Here is a 13,831-nt window from a genome sequence, read left to right as displayed (position 1 = left end):
CTATATAAACCAATTAATAAAAAAATCAAAGAAACACATCAACAAAAATACAATAATAGTAGGAGACTTTAACACTCCCCTCACTGAAATGGACAGATAATCCAAGCAAAAGATCAACAAGGAAATAAAGGCCTTAAACAACACACTGGACCAGATGGACATCACAGATATATTCAGAACATTTCATCCCAAAGCAAAAGAATACACATTCTTCTCTAGTACACATGGACCATTCTCCAGAATAGATCACATCCTGGGTCATAAATCAGGTAGCTACTGGTATCAAAAGATTGGGATCATTCCCTGCATATTTTCAGACCACAATGCTCTGAAGCTAGAATTCCATTACAAGAGGAAATTTGGAAAGAAACAAAATAAATGGAGACTAAAGAGCATCCTTCTGAAGAATGAATGCATCAACAAGAAAATTAAAGAAGAACTGAAAAAAAATCATGGAAACAAATGATAATGACAACACAACGGTTCAAAATCTGTGGGACACAGTAAAGGCAGTCCTGAGAGGAAAATACACAGCAATAAAAGCCTTTCTCAAGAAACAAGGAAAGTCTCAAATACACAACCTAACCCTACACCTAAAGGAGCTAGAGAAAGAACAACAAAGAAAGTCTAAACCCAGCCAGAAAAGAGAGGGGGTTGGGAGGGGGGTTGGGGAGTGTGTACAGTCCCCCTGGGTACAGGTATGTGAATCACCAGGTTTACACACATCACAGCACTCACCATAGCGCATACACTCCCCAATGTCCATAACCCCACCACCTTCTCCCAACCCCCCGCCCCCAGCAACCCTGAGTTTGTTTTGTGAGATTAAGAGTCACTTATGGTTTGCCTCCCTCCCAATCCCATCTTGTTTCATTTATTATTCTCCCTACCACCTTAACCCCCCATATTGCATCTCCACTTCCTCATATCAGGGAGATCATCTGATAGTTGTCTTTCTCTGCTTGACTTATTTCGCTAAGCATGATACGCTCTAGTTCCATCCATGTCGTCGCGAATGGCAAGATTTCATTTCTTTTGATGGCTGCATAGTATTCCATTGTGTATATATACCACTTCTTGATCCATTCATCTGTGGATGGACATCTAGGTTCTTCCCATAGTTTGGCTATTGTGGACATTGCTGCTCTAAACATTTGGGTGCACGTGCCCCTTTGGATCACTACGTTTGTATCTTTAGGGTGAATACCAGTAGTGCATTTGCTGGGTCATAGGGAAATTCTATTTTCAACATTTTGAGGAACCTCCATGCTGTTTTCCAGAGAGGTTGCACCAGCTTGCATTCCCACCAACAGTGTAAGAGGGTTCCCCTTTCTCCGCATCCTCGCCAACATCTGTCATTTCCTGACTTGTTAATTTTAGCCATTCTGACTGCTGTGAGGTGGTATCTCAGTGTGGTTTTGATTTGTAATTCCCTGATGCTGAGTGATGTGGAGCACTTTTTCATGTGTCTGTTGGCCATCTGGATGTCTTCCTTGCAGAAATGTCTGTTCATGTCCTCTGCCCATTTCTTGATTGGATTATTTGTTCTTTGGGTGTTGAGTTTGCTAAGTTCTTTATAGATTTTGGACACTAGTCCTTTATCTGATATGTCGTTTGCAAATATCTTCTCCCATTCTGTCAGTTGTCTTTTGGTTTTGTTAAGTGTTTCCTTTGCTGTGCAAAAGCTTTTGATCTTGATAAAATCCCAATAGTTCATTTTTGCCCTTGCTTCCCTTGCCTTTGGCAATGTTCCTAGGAAGATGTTGCTGTGGCTGAGGTTGAAGAGTTGCTGCCTGTGTTCTCCTCAAGGATTTTGATGGATTCCGTTCTCACATTGAGGTCCCTCATCCATTTTGAGTCTATTTTTGTGTGTGGTGTAAGGAAATGGTCCAATTTCATTTTTCTGCATGTGGCTGTCCAATTTTCCCAGCACCATTTATTGAAGAGGCTGTCGTTTTTCCACTGGACATTCTTTCCTGCTTTGTCGAAGATTAGTTGACCATAGAGTTGAAGGTCTATTTCTGGGCTCTCTATTCTGTTCCATTGGTCTATGTGTCTTGTGCCAGTACCATGCTGTCTTGATGATGACAGCTTTGTAATAGAGCTTGAAGTCCGGAATTGTGATGACACCAACTTTGGCTTTCTTTTTCAATATTCCTTTGGTTATTCAAGGTCTTTTCTGGTTCCATATAAATTTTAGGATTATTTGTTCCATTTCTTTGAAAAAGATGGATGGTATTTTGATAGGAATTGCATTAAATGTGTAGATTGCTTTAGGTGGCATAGACATTTTCACAATATTTATTCTTCCAATCCAGGAGCATGGAACATTTTTCCATTTCTTTGTGTCTTCCTCAATTTCTTTCATGAGTACTTTATAGTTTTCTGAGTATAGATTCTTTGCCTCTTTGGTTTTGTTTATTCCTAGTATCTTATGGTTTTGGGTGCAACTGTAAATGGGATTGACCTCTTAATTTCTCTTTCTTCTGTCTTGTTGTTGGTGTAGAGAAATGCAACTGATTTCTGTGCATTGACTTTATATCCTGACACTTTACTGAGTTCCTGTACAAGTTCTAACAGTTGTGGAGTGCAATATTTTGGGTTTTCCACATATAGTATCATATCATCTGCGAAGAGTGATAATTTGACTTCTTCTTTGCCGATTTGGATGCCTTTAATTTCCTTTTGTTGTCTGATTGCTGAGGCTAGGACCTCTAGTTCTATGTTGAATAGCAGTGGTGATAATGGACATCCCTGCCGTGTTCCTGACCTTAGCGGAAAAGCTTTCAGTTTTTCTCCATTGAGAATGATATTTGCGGTGGGTTTTTCATAGATGGCTTTGATGATATTGAGGTATGTGCCCTCTATCCCTACACTTTGAAGAGTTTTGATCAGGAAGGGATGCTGTACTTTGTCAAATGCTTTTTCAGCATCTATTGAGAGTATCATATGGTTCTTGTTCTTTCTTTTATTGATGTGTTGTATCACATTGACTGATTTGCGGATGTTGAACCAAACTTGCAGCCCTGGAATAAATCCCACGTGGTCGTGGTGAATAATCCTTTTAATATACTGTTGAATCATACTGGCTAGTATTTTGGTGAGAATTTTCACATCTGTGTTCATCAAGGAGATTGGTCTGTAGTTCTCTTTTTTGATGGGATCCTTGTCTGGTTTTTGGATCAAGGTGATGCTGGCCTCATAAAATGAGTTTGGAAGTTTTCCTTCCATTTCTATTTTTTGGAACAGTTTCAGGAGAATAGGAATTAGTTTTCTTTAAATGTTTGGTAGAATTCCCCTGGGAAGCCATCTCGGCCTGGGCTTTTGTTTGTTTGGAGATTTTTGATGACTGTTTCAATCTCCTTACCGTTTATGGGTCTGTTCAGGCTTTCTATTTCTTCCTGGTTCAGTGTTGGTAGTTTGTATGTCTCTAGTAATGCATCAATTTCTTCCAGATTATCAAATTTGTTGCTATAGAGTTGCTCATAGTATTTTCTCGTAATGGTCTGTATTTCTTTGGTGTTAGTTTTGATCTCTCCTCTTTCTTTCATGATTTTATTTATTTGGGTCCTTTTTCTTTTCTTTTTGATAAGTCTGGCCAGGGGTTTATAAATCTTATTAATTCTTTCAAAGAACCAGCTCCTTGTTTCATTGATTTGTTCTATTTTTTTGTTGTTGTTTCTATTTCATTGATTTCTGCTCTGATCTTTATGATTTCTCTTCTCCTGCTGGGTTTAAGGTTTCTTTCTTGTTCTTTCTCCAGCTCCTTTAAGTGTAGGGTTAGGTTGTGTACCTGAGACCTTTCTTGTTTCTTGAGAAAGGCTTGTACCGCTATATATTTTCCTCTCAGGATCGCCTTTGCTGTGTCCCACATATTTTGAACGGTTGTGTTTTCATTTTCATTTGTTTCCATGAATTTTTTCAATTCTTCTTTAATTTCCTGGTTGACCCATTCATTCTTTAGAAGGATTCTGTTTAGTCTCCATCTATTTGGGTTCTTTCCAAATTTCTAAATGTTCTTTTAGACAAGATATGGATAGGTCCTGTCATTTTATCCAATCTGCAATGCTGTGCTCTTTATGGGAGGGTTTAGGCCATTCATGTTGTGTGTGATTAATCAAAGATACATTTTTATTGACATCATGTTGCCTGTAAAGTCCTTGTTTCTATAGACTGTCTCTGTAATTTTCTCTTCTGTGACACTCTTGGGTTCCTTCTTCTTTTATAGAACTCCCCTTAATATTTCTTGTAGTACTGGCTTGATGGTCACATACTCTTTTAAACCTTGACAGTCTGGGAAGCTCTTTATATCTCCATCCATTTTTTAAAAAATTTTTTTCAGCATAACAGTATTCATTATTTTTGCACCACACCCAGTGCTCCATGCAATCCGTGCCCTCTATAATACCCACCACCTAGTACCCCAACCTCCCACCCCCCACCCCTTCAAAACCCTCAGATTGTTTTTCAGAGTCCATAGTCTCTCATGGTTCACCTCCCCTTCCAATTTCCCCCAACTCCCTTCTCCTCTCTAACTCCCCATGTCCTCCATGCTATTTTTGACTGTCAGTCTTCCTAGATAAAGTACTCTTGGCTGCATGTTCTTCTCATTTAGTGTCCTGAATATGTCTTTCCAACCCTTTCTTGCTTGCCAGGTTTCTGTGGAAAAGTCTGATGTCATTCTGATGGACCGTCCTCTGTACATAAGGAATCTCTTCCCCCTAGCTGCCCTTAGAAGCTCTTGCTTAAAATTATGATTCATGAGTCTCACTATCAAGTTTCTGGAGAGGGTGGCCTTTCTGCCTCTAGGACATGAACACTTCTTTCATTCCCGAAATTGGGAAAATTTTCAAACAGAATTTGTTCAACTATATCTTCTAGTCTTCTCTCTTTCTCCACCCACCTCAGGGATCCCAATTATTTTGATGTTGGAACGTTTCATGGTGTCATTTATTGCCCTAATTCAGTTTTCATGGCTTCTAAGCTGTTTTTTCCATGTTTCCTCTTGATCCTTTGTCTCTATCAGTTTGTCCTCTAGATCACTAATTCTATCTTCTGCCTCAGTTACCCTAGCTGTTAGAATATTTAGATTAGACTAGATCTCATTGGTGACATTTTTAACTTCTTCCTGAGTGGCTTTCACTTCTGCCAATAGAGATTCTATGTTGTCATTAATGGTTTTCTCCAACCTAGCCAGTGCCTGGGTAATTGTTACTTCGAATTCCCTTTCCAACATACTGTTTATGTCCATATCAAATATTTCTGATGGAGAGGGCACAGTCTCTGAATTTTTCCACTGTTGGATGTTTCTCCTTTTAGTCACTTTGGTGATGGGTGGTTGAGGGGATGTGTAGCTGAATATATCAACAATGATCCAGGCAAAGCATACCCTGGAATGCTTCTGGGCATTCAGAAGTCACCACTGTGCTACAGTCACACAGAGGACATAACCAATGCTCTGGGAAGCACTGATGCCAGAACTCTGCAGGCCAGGGCACCCATTTCTATTTTTAAGTGTGTTTATAACAAAGAATATTTTATCTTGCACAGATTGCTTAACACTATATTTTACATATTCACCCAATTTCTCCATTTATTCTTTTTCTATAAATTTTCATTTTAAGGCCTAAATAATTATTCATGAAGGCTTGTGCCATAGTCCTATCTGCCATAATTTAACACCCAAATGGGGAGCATATTAATTAAACTTGTTACTTTGAATAATTGTAGACCCACATGAAGTTGTAACAAGAAATACAGAGACATCTTGTGTACCATTTACAACATTTACTCAAATGATAACTACTTTAAAAAATCTCAGTATAATAGCACAGTCAGAGGAGTAACATTGACAGTGTACAGAAGATTACCATAATCACAAAGATCCCATATGTTGCCCTGATATAGCCTCACCTACTTCCCTTCCATCTCACATACCTACCCACAACCCTCACCTTAACCCCTGGAAAATATAAACTTGTTCTTCATTTTTATAATTTTTTTCCATTTCTAATATCTTTTATAAGGCAATCACTTACAGCATATGAAGTATAAAGAAGTCTACTGACATGCTCCTCCCTGGAGAAATTGATGAAAAAATTACTATTTAGAAATACTAAAGTCGGCCCGCCCCGCCCCGCCCCGCCCCGGGAGTGCGCGAGGCGCTCCGCTACCATTTGCTGCGGCCGCTGGGCGCCGAGGGCAGCGGTGGCGGCGCGGACGGACCCCGGGGACCGGCAGCGACCCGGCGCCTGAGAACCGGGTCGGAGCGCGGGGAGGCAGCGGGCCTGGGAGGCCGCGTCCATGGGCCCGCGGCGGCCGGTCGGCGGCTGTGCGGGCGGGCGGCGGGGACCGCGCGCTGTGTGAGGGCCCGGGCGCGGGGCTCGGCGCCGAGGTGCCCCGGCGCGCCGTGCAGCGCCGCTCCGTCGTGCGAGGAGAGGCCCGGCCCGCATCCCGGCGTCCGTGAGGCCGCCCTGACCGCCGGGGGCGCGCTCCGGCCGCGGCCGGGCCTGCGTCCGCGGCCCGGCTGTGAGGCGGCCGCCCGGCGGGGGCATGCCGCGGCGTCCGCGCTGAGCCGGGCTTGAGCCCGCCCCGGGCCCGCCGTGCATGGTGCCGCCGCCCGCCCGCCAGCTGCCGTCCGCCGTCCGCCGCGGAGCGCGCGCCGGGCCGGGCCGGGCCACCGGGCCTGTGCCGCTGCGGCGCCGACCATGTCGGCGGCCAAGGAGAACCCGTGCAGGAAATTCCAGGCCAACATCTTCAACAAGAGCAAGTGTCAGAACTGCTTTAAGCCCCGCGAATCGCATCTCCTCAACGACGAGGACTTGACGCAGGCAAAACCTATTTATGGTGGCTGGCTGCTCCTGGCTCCCGATGGGACAGACTTCGACAACCCAGTGCATCGGTCTCGGAAATGGCAGCGGCGGTTCTTCATCCTCTACGAGCACGGCCTCTTGCGCTACGCCCTGGATGAGATGCCCACAACCCTGCCTCAGGGCACCATCAACATGAACCAGTGCACAGACGTGGTGGATGGGGAGGGCCGGACAGGTCAGAAGTTCTCCTTGTGCATTCTGACCCCTGAGAAGGAACATTTCATCCGGGCGGAAACCAAGGAGATCATCAGCGGATGGCTAGAGATGCTCATGGTCTATCCCAGGACCAATAAGCAGAATCAAAAGAAGAAGCGGAAGGTGGAGCCTCCCACACCACAGGAACCAGGGCCAGCCAAGGTGGCTGTCACTAGCAGCAGCAGTAGCAGCAGTATTCCCAGTGCCGAGAAGGTCCCCACCACCAAGTCTACACTCTGGCAGGAAGAAATGAGGGCCAAGGACCAGCCTGATGGGAGCAGCCTCAGTCCCGCTCAGAGTCCCAGCCCGAGCCAGCCTCCTGCTGCCAGCACCCTGAGGGAACCTGGGCTGGAGAGCAAAGATGAGGAGAGCACCATGAGCAGCGACCGCATGGATTGTGGCCGCAAAGTCCGGGTAGAGAGCGGCTACTTCTCCCTGGAGAAGACCAAGCAGGACTTGAAGGCCGAAGAGCAGCAGCTGCCCCCGCCGCTCTCCCCTCCCAGCCCCAGCACCCCCAACAACAGGAGGTCCCAGGTCATTGAGAAGTTTGAGGCCTTGGACATTGAGAAGGCAGAGCACATGGAGACGAACTCGTCAGCCGGGCCCTCACCATCAAGTGACACACGCCAGGGTCGCAGTGAGAAGAGGGCGTTTCCCCGGAAACGGGACCTCCCCAGCGAAGCCCCCACAGCGCCTCTTCCGGACACCTCGGCCTCCCCCCTGTCTCCACACCGAAGAGCCAAGTCACTGGACAGGAGGTCCACGGAGTCCTCCCTGACGCCCGACCTGCTGAATTTCAAGAAAGGCTGGCTGACCAAGCAGTACGAGGACGGCCAGTGGAAGAAACACTGGTTTGTCCTCGCTGATCAAAGTCTGAGATACTACAGGGACTCGGCAGCTGAGGAGGCGGCTGACTTGGATGGGGAAATTGACTTGTCTACATGTTCCGACGTCACCAAGTATCCAGTCCAGAGAAACTATGGCTTCCAGATACATACGAAGGAGGGCGAATTCACTCTCTCTGCCATGACATCTGGAATTCGGCGGAATTGGATCCAGACCATCATGAAGCATGTCCATCCAACCTCTGCCCCAGACGTCACGAGCTCACTGCCAGAGGAAAAGAACCGGAGCAGCTCCTCCTTTGAGACCTGCCTGAGGCCGAGTGAGAAGCCTGAGGGAGAGCGTGGAGAGCCAGACCCCGAGCAGAAGAGGAGCCGGGCTAGGGAGCGGAGGCGGGAGGGCCGCTCTAAGACCTTTGATTGGGCTGAGTTCCGCCCTATCCAGCAGGCCTTAGCTCAGGAGAGGGCCAGTGCCACTGGGGCTTCTGATGCCCACCCCGAGGCTGAGGCCGGCGAGCTGGAGCGGGAGCGAGCTCGGCGGCGGGAAGAGCGCCGTAAGCGCTTCGGGATGCTCGATGCTACAGATGGGCCGGCGGCAGACGACATGGCCCTGGGGATGGAGGTTGACCGCAGCCCAGGGCTGCCTGTGACCACTGACCTCAAGACACAGAACGTCCACGTGGAGATCGAGCAGCGGTGGCATCAGGTGGAGACCACTCCTCTCCGGGAAGAAAAGCAGGTGCCCATTGCCCCCCTGCACCTGTCCTCCTCCGAGGATGGAAGTGACCGGCTTTCCACTCATGAGCTGACCTCTCTGCTGGAGAAGGAGTTGGAGCAGAGCCAGAAGGAGGCCTCCGACCTTCTGGAGCAGAACCGGCTCCTGCAGGACCAGCTGAGGGTGGCTCTGGGCCGGGAGCAGAGCGCCCGGGAGGGCTACGTGCTGCAGGCCACGTGCGAGCGAGGGTTTGCAGCCATGGAAGAAACGCACCAGAAGAAGATTGAGGACCTGCAGAGGCAGCACCAGCGGGAGCTGGAAAAGCTTCGAGAGGAGAAGGATCGTCTCCTAGCCGAGGAGACGGCAGCCACTATCTCAGCCATTGAAGCCATGAAGAATGCCCACCGGGAGGAGATGGAGCGTGAGTTGGAGAAGAGCCAGAGGTCCCAGATCAGCAGCATCAACTCCGACATCGAGGCCCTACGACGACAGTACCTGGAGGAGTTGCAATCAGTGCAGCGGGAGCTGGAGGTCCTCTCGGAGCAGTACTCCCAGAAGTGCCTGGAGAATGCCCACCTGGCCCAGGCGCTGGAGGCTGAGCGCCAGGCCCTACGGCAGTGCCAGCGTGAGAACCAGGAGCTCAATGCCCACAATCAGGAGCTGAACAACCGCCTGGCTGCGGAGATTGCACGGTTACGGACTCTGCTGACTGGGGACGCAGGCGGAGAGGCTGCTGGCTCCCCGCTCACACAGGGCAAGGATGCCTATGAGTTAGAGGTCTTACTGCGGGTCAAGGAGTCAGAAATACAGTACCTGAAGCAGGAGATCAGCTCTCTCAAAGATGAGCTACAGACGGCATTGCGGGACAAGAAGTATGCTAGTGACAAGTACAAGGACATCTACACAGAGCTCAGTATTGTGAGGGCAAAGGCCGACTGTGATATCAGCAGGTTGAAAGAGCAGCTGAAAGCAGCAACGGAAGCACTGGGTGAAAAATCCCTGGAAAACACCCCCGTGTCAGGATACGATATAATGAAATCTAAAAGCAACCCTGACTTCTTAAAGAAAGACAGATCCTGTGTCAGCCGGCAACTCCGAAACATCAGGTCCAAGAGTCTGAAGAAAGGCCTGATGGTGCAAGAACGCTTGAAGCTCTTTGAATCCAGGGACTTGAAGAAAGACTAGCCGCGTCCCGTTCCACTTGAACACACACCCCTCCCAGCCTGCAGCAGCACTACCCAAGCGCTGCTTTTTGTCTGTACCTTTATTTTTTATTATTATTATTGTTGTTGTTATGTTGTCATCATTAACTGTGGGTATGGATGCATGAGAGACTGGTCTATGGGTTGTTCACACCGTTCCCTGCTGTGTTGATTCCAGCTTCCTACGTCTTTGTCAAAGCTTTTTTTCCATGGTATTCTCAAACTAGCCAAGCAGCGAGGGCCAGGAGGGCCGTCCGCTCCCGGCCAGGGTCTGCGCAGAGCCCCCGCCCACCGCTGTCCACCGCACTCACTGTCAGTATTAAGGCCCAGCAGCCTGTCGATAAGCTAGCTTGTTCCGCCGGGTGCAGGGTGCGGAGTCGGCGAGGGCGGCTCTCGCTGGGCTGTGTGTGGGCCCCGCAGGGAGAGAGCAGGGCATCAGGTGGCCGCGCCAACCACTCACGCGCCTTTGGGAGGAGCTGGAGGAGCAGGGGTGGGGACGTGGCTCGGAACCTGCAATTCACTGCCTCCGGCTTGGGAGGACAGCACTTTGTACTCGTCCCACTACTTCAGCTTAGAGCCACACCCCAGGTCATCGTGGGGAACCTTTCACGACCTGGAAAATGTCGAAAGCAGCCATTCCTATTTTTGTTTGTTTTTTATTAAATCTTGCACAAAAAAAAAAAAAAAAGAAAAAGAAATACTAAAGTCTCCAGCTCAGGGGTTAGGGGCAAACAGCAAATGATGAAATATCTGTTCAAGAAAATCTATAAGGGGAGGAGTCAAGATGGCGGAGAAGTAGCAGGCTGAGACTACTTCAGCTAGCCAGAGATCAGCTAGATAGCTTATCTAAAGATTGCAAACACCTGAAAATCCATCAGCAGATCGAAGATAAGAAGAACAGCAATTCTGGAAACAGAAAAACAACCACTTTCTGAAAGGTAGGACCGGCGGAGAAGTGAATCCAAAGCGATGGGAAGATAGACCCCGGGGAGAGAGGCCGGCTCCCAGCAAGCAGCGGAGCAACCGCGCACAAAATCAGGACTTTTAAAAGTCTGTTCCGCTGAGGTACATCGCTCCAGAGACTACCCGGGGCAAAGCCCACGCGGGGTCAGCGTGGCCTCAGGTACCGCAGGGTCACAGAAGGATCGGGGATGTCTGAGTGTCGCAGAGCTTCCGGGTATTGGAACGGGAAAGCCCGGCTACAGAGACAGAGCCAACAGTAAGCTCGCAGCCCGGGGTGACCTTGAACCAGTCGCAGGCTCAGTGAGCTCGGAGCGCGGCCGGAGGTCAGGCAGACGGGAGTAACTGGGCACAGTTCTCTGAGCGCGCACTGAGGAGTGCGACCCTGGGCTGTCGGCTCCTCCAGGCCAGAGACCAGGAGGCCGCCATTTGTATTCCCGTCCTCCGGAATTCTACGGAAAGTGCTCAGGGAACAAAAGCTCCTGAACACAAACCCAAGCGGATTACTCACCCCGGCCCCCTGTAAGGGCTGTGTAATTCCGCCTGGGGCAGACACTTGAGAATCACTACAACAGGCCCCTCCCCCAGAAGATCAACAAGAAATCCAGCCGAGACCAAGTTCACCTACCAAGGAGTGCAGTTTGAAAACCAAGGAGAGCAGCAGAATTCTAGAGGAGGAGAAAGCAAAGCACGGAACTCAGGGCTTTTTCCCTGTGAATTTTTTTACTCTTGCAGTTAATTTAATTTTTTTCTTTTTCATTTTTTGTTTTTTTTTCTAGCCTTCGGGTAAAATTTTTTTTTAACATTTACCTTTTTCTTTTTAAACGTTTTTAAACCAATTTATCTAATATATATATTTTTGCTTTTTTATATTTTTCTTATTTGTTTTCTTTTTTAATTATTTTCTTTTTTTTCTTTTTTCTTTTTTTTTTCTTTCTTCCTTTTTGAACCTCTTTTTATCCCCTTTCTCCCCCATCACGATTTGGAATCTCTTCTAATTTGGTTAAAGCATATTATCCTGAAGTTGTTGCTACCCTTTTAGTATTTTACTTGCTCCTTCATATACTATTATCTGGACAAAATGACAAGGAAAAATTCAACACCAAAAAAAGAACAAGAGGCAGTACCGAAGGCTAGGGACCTAATCAATACAGACATTGGTAATATGTCAGATCTAGAGTTCAGAATGACAATTCTCAAGGTTCTAGCCGGGCTCGAAAGAGGCATGGAAGATATTAGAGAAACCCTCTCGAGAGATATAAAAGCCCTTTCTGGAGAAATAAAAGAACTAAAATCTAACCAAGTTGAAATCAAAAAAGCTATTAATGAGGTGCAATCAAAAATGGAGGCTCTCACTGCTAGGATAAATGAGGCAGAAGAAAGAATTAGTGATATAGAAGACCAAAAGACAGAGAATAAAGAGGCTGAGCAAAAGAGGGACAAACAGCTACTGGACCACGAGGGGAAAATTCGAGAGATAAGTGACATCATAAGACGAAACAACATTAGAATAATTGGGATTCCAGAAGAAGAAGAAAGAGAGAGGGGAGCAGAAGGTATACTGGAGAGAATTATTGGGGAAAATCTCCCCAATATGGCAAAGGGAACGAGCATCAAAATTCAGGAGATTCAGAGAACGCCCCTCAAAATCAATAAGAATAGGCCCACACCCCGTCACCTAATAGTAAAATTTACAAGTCTCAGTGACAAAGAGAAAATCCTGAAAGCAGCCTGGGAAAAGAAGTCTGTAACATACAATGGTAAAAATATTAGATTGGCAGCTGACTTATCCACAGAGACCTGGCAGGCCAGAAAGAGCTGGCATGATATTTTCAGAGCACTAAACGAGAAAAACATGCAGCCAAGAATACTATAGAAGGAGAGATTAAAAGCTTCCAGGACAAACAAAAACTGAAAGAATTTGCAAACACCAAACCAGCTCTACAGGAAATATTGAAAGGGGTCCTCTAAGCAAAGAGAGAGTCTACAAGTGGTAGATCATAAAGGAACAGAGACCATATACAGTAACAGTCACCTTACAGGCAATACAATGGGACTAAATTCATATCTCTCAATAGTTACCCTGAGTGTGAATGGGCTAAATGCCGCTGTCAAAAGACACAGGGTATCAGAATGGATAAAAAAACAAAACCCATCTACATGTTGCCTCCAAGAAACTCATTTTAAGCCCGAAGACACCTCCAGATTTAGAGTGAGGGGGTGGAAAAGAATTTACCATGTTAATGGACATCAGAAGAAAGCAGGAGTGGCAATCCTTATATCAGATCAATTAGATTTTAAGCCAAAGACTATAATAAGAGATGAGGAAGGACACTAAATCATACTCAAAGGGTCTGTCCAACAAGAAGATTTAACAATTTTAAATATCTATGCCCCCAACGTGGGAGCAGCCAACTATATAAACCAATTAATAACAAAATCAAAGAAACACATCAACAATAATACAATAATAGTAGGGAACTTTAACACTCCCCTCACTGAAATGGACAGATCATCCAAGCAAAAGATCAGCAAGGAAATAAAGGCCTTAAACGACACACTGGACCAGATGGACATCACAGATATATTCAGAACATTTCATCCCAAAGCAACAGAATGCACATTCTTCTCTAGTGCACATGGAACATTCTCCAGGATAGATCACATCCTCGGTCCTAAATCAGGACTCAACCGGTATCAAAAGATTGGATCATTCCCTGCATATTTTCAGACCACAATGCTCTAAAGATAGAACTCAACCACAAAAGGAAGTTTGGAAAGAATCCAAATACATGGAGACTAAACAGTATTCTTCTAAAGATTGAATGGGTCAACCGGGAAATTAAAGAAGAATTGAAAAAAATCATGGAGACAAATGATAATGAAAATACAACAGTTCAAAATCTGTGGGACACAACAAAGGCAGTCCTGAGAGGAAAATATATAGCGGTTCAAGCCTTTCTCAAGAAACAAGAAAGGTCTCAGGTAACAGCCTAACCCTACACCTAAAGGAGCTGGAGAAAGAACAAGAAAGAAACCCTAAGC

The 13,831-nt window shown here is 46.6% G+C and overlaps 1 pseudogene across 1 annotated transcript; it reads left to right on the top strand.

Annotated features, from left to right (window-relative positions):
- The first annotated feature begins 6,614 nt into the window (after positions 1–6,614).
- LOC309865770 (myosin phosphatase Rho-interacting protein pseudogene) lies at positions 6,615–10,524 on the top strand (annotated as a pseudogene). Its single transcript has one exon. The product of its transcript is annotated as a myosin phosphatase Rho-interacting protein pseudogene (transcript).
- Positions 10,525–13,831: the final 3,307 nt, after the last annotated feature.

This window comes from Mustela nivalis (assembly GCF_964662115.1).
Source record: "Mustela nivalis genome assembly, chromosome: 5".
Taxonomy (NCBI): Eukaryota; Metazoa; Chordata; class Mammalia; order Carnivora; family Mustelidae; genus Mustela; species Mustela nivalis.
This window is presented reverse-complemented; position numbering and strand designations above follow the sequence as displayed.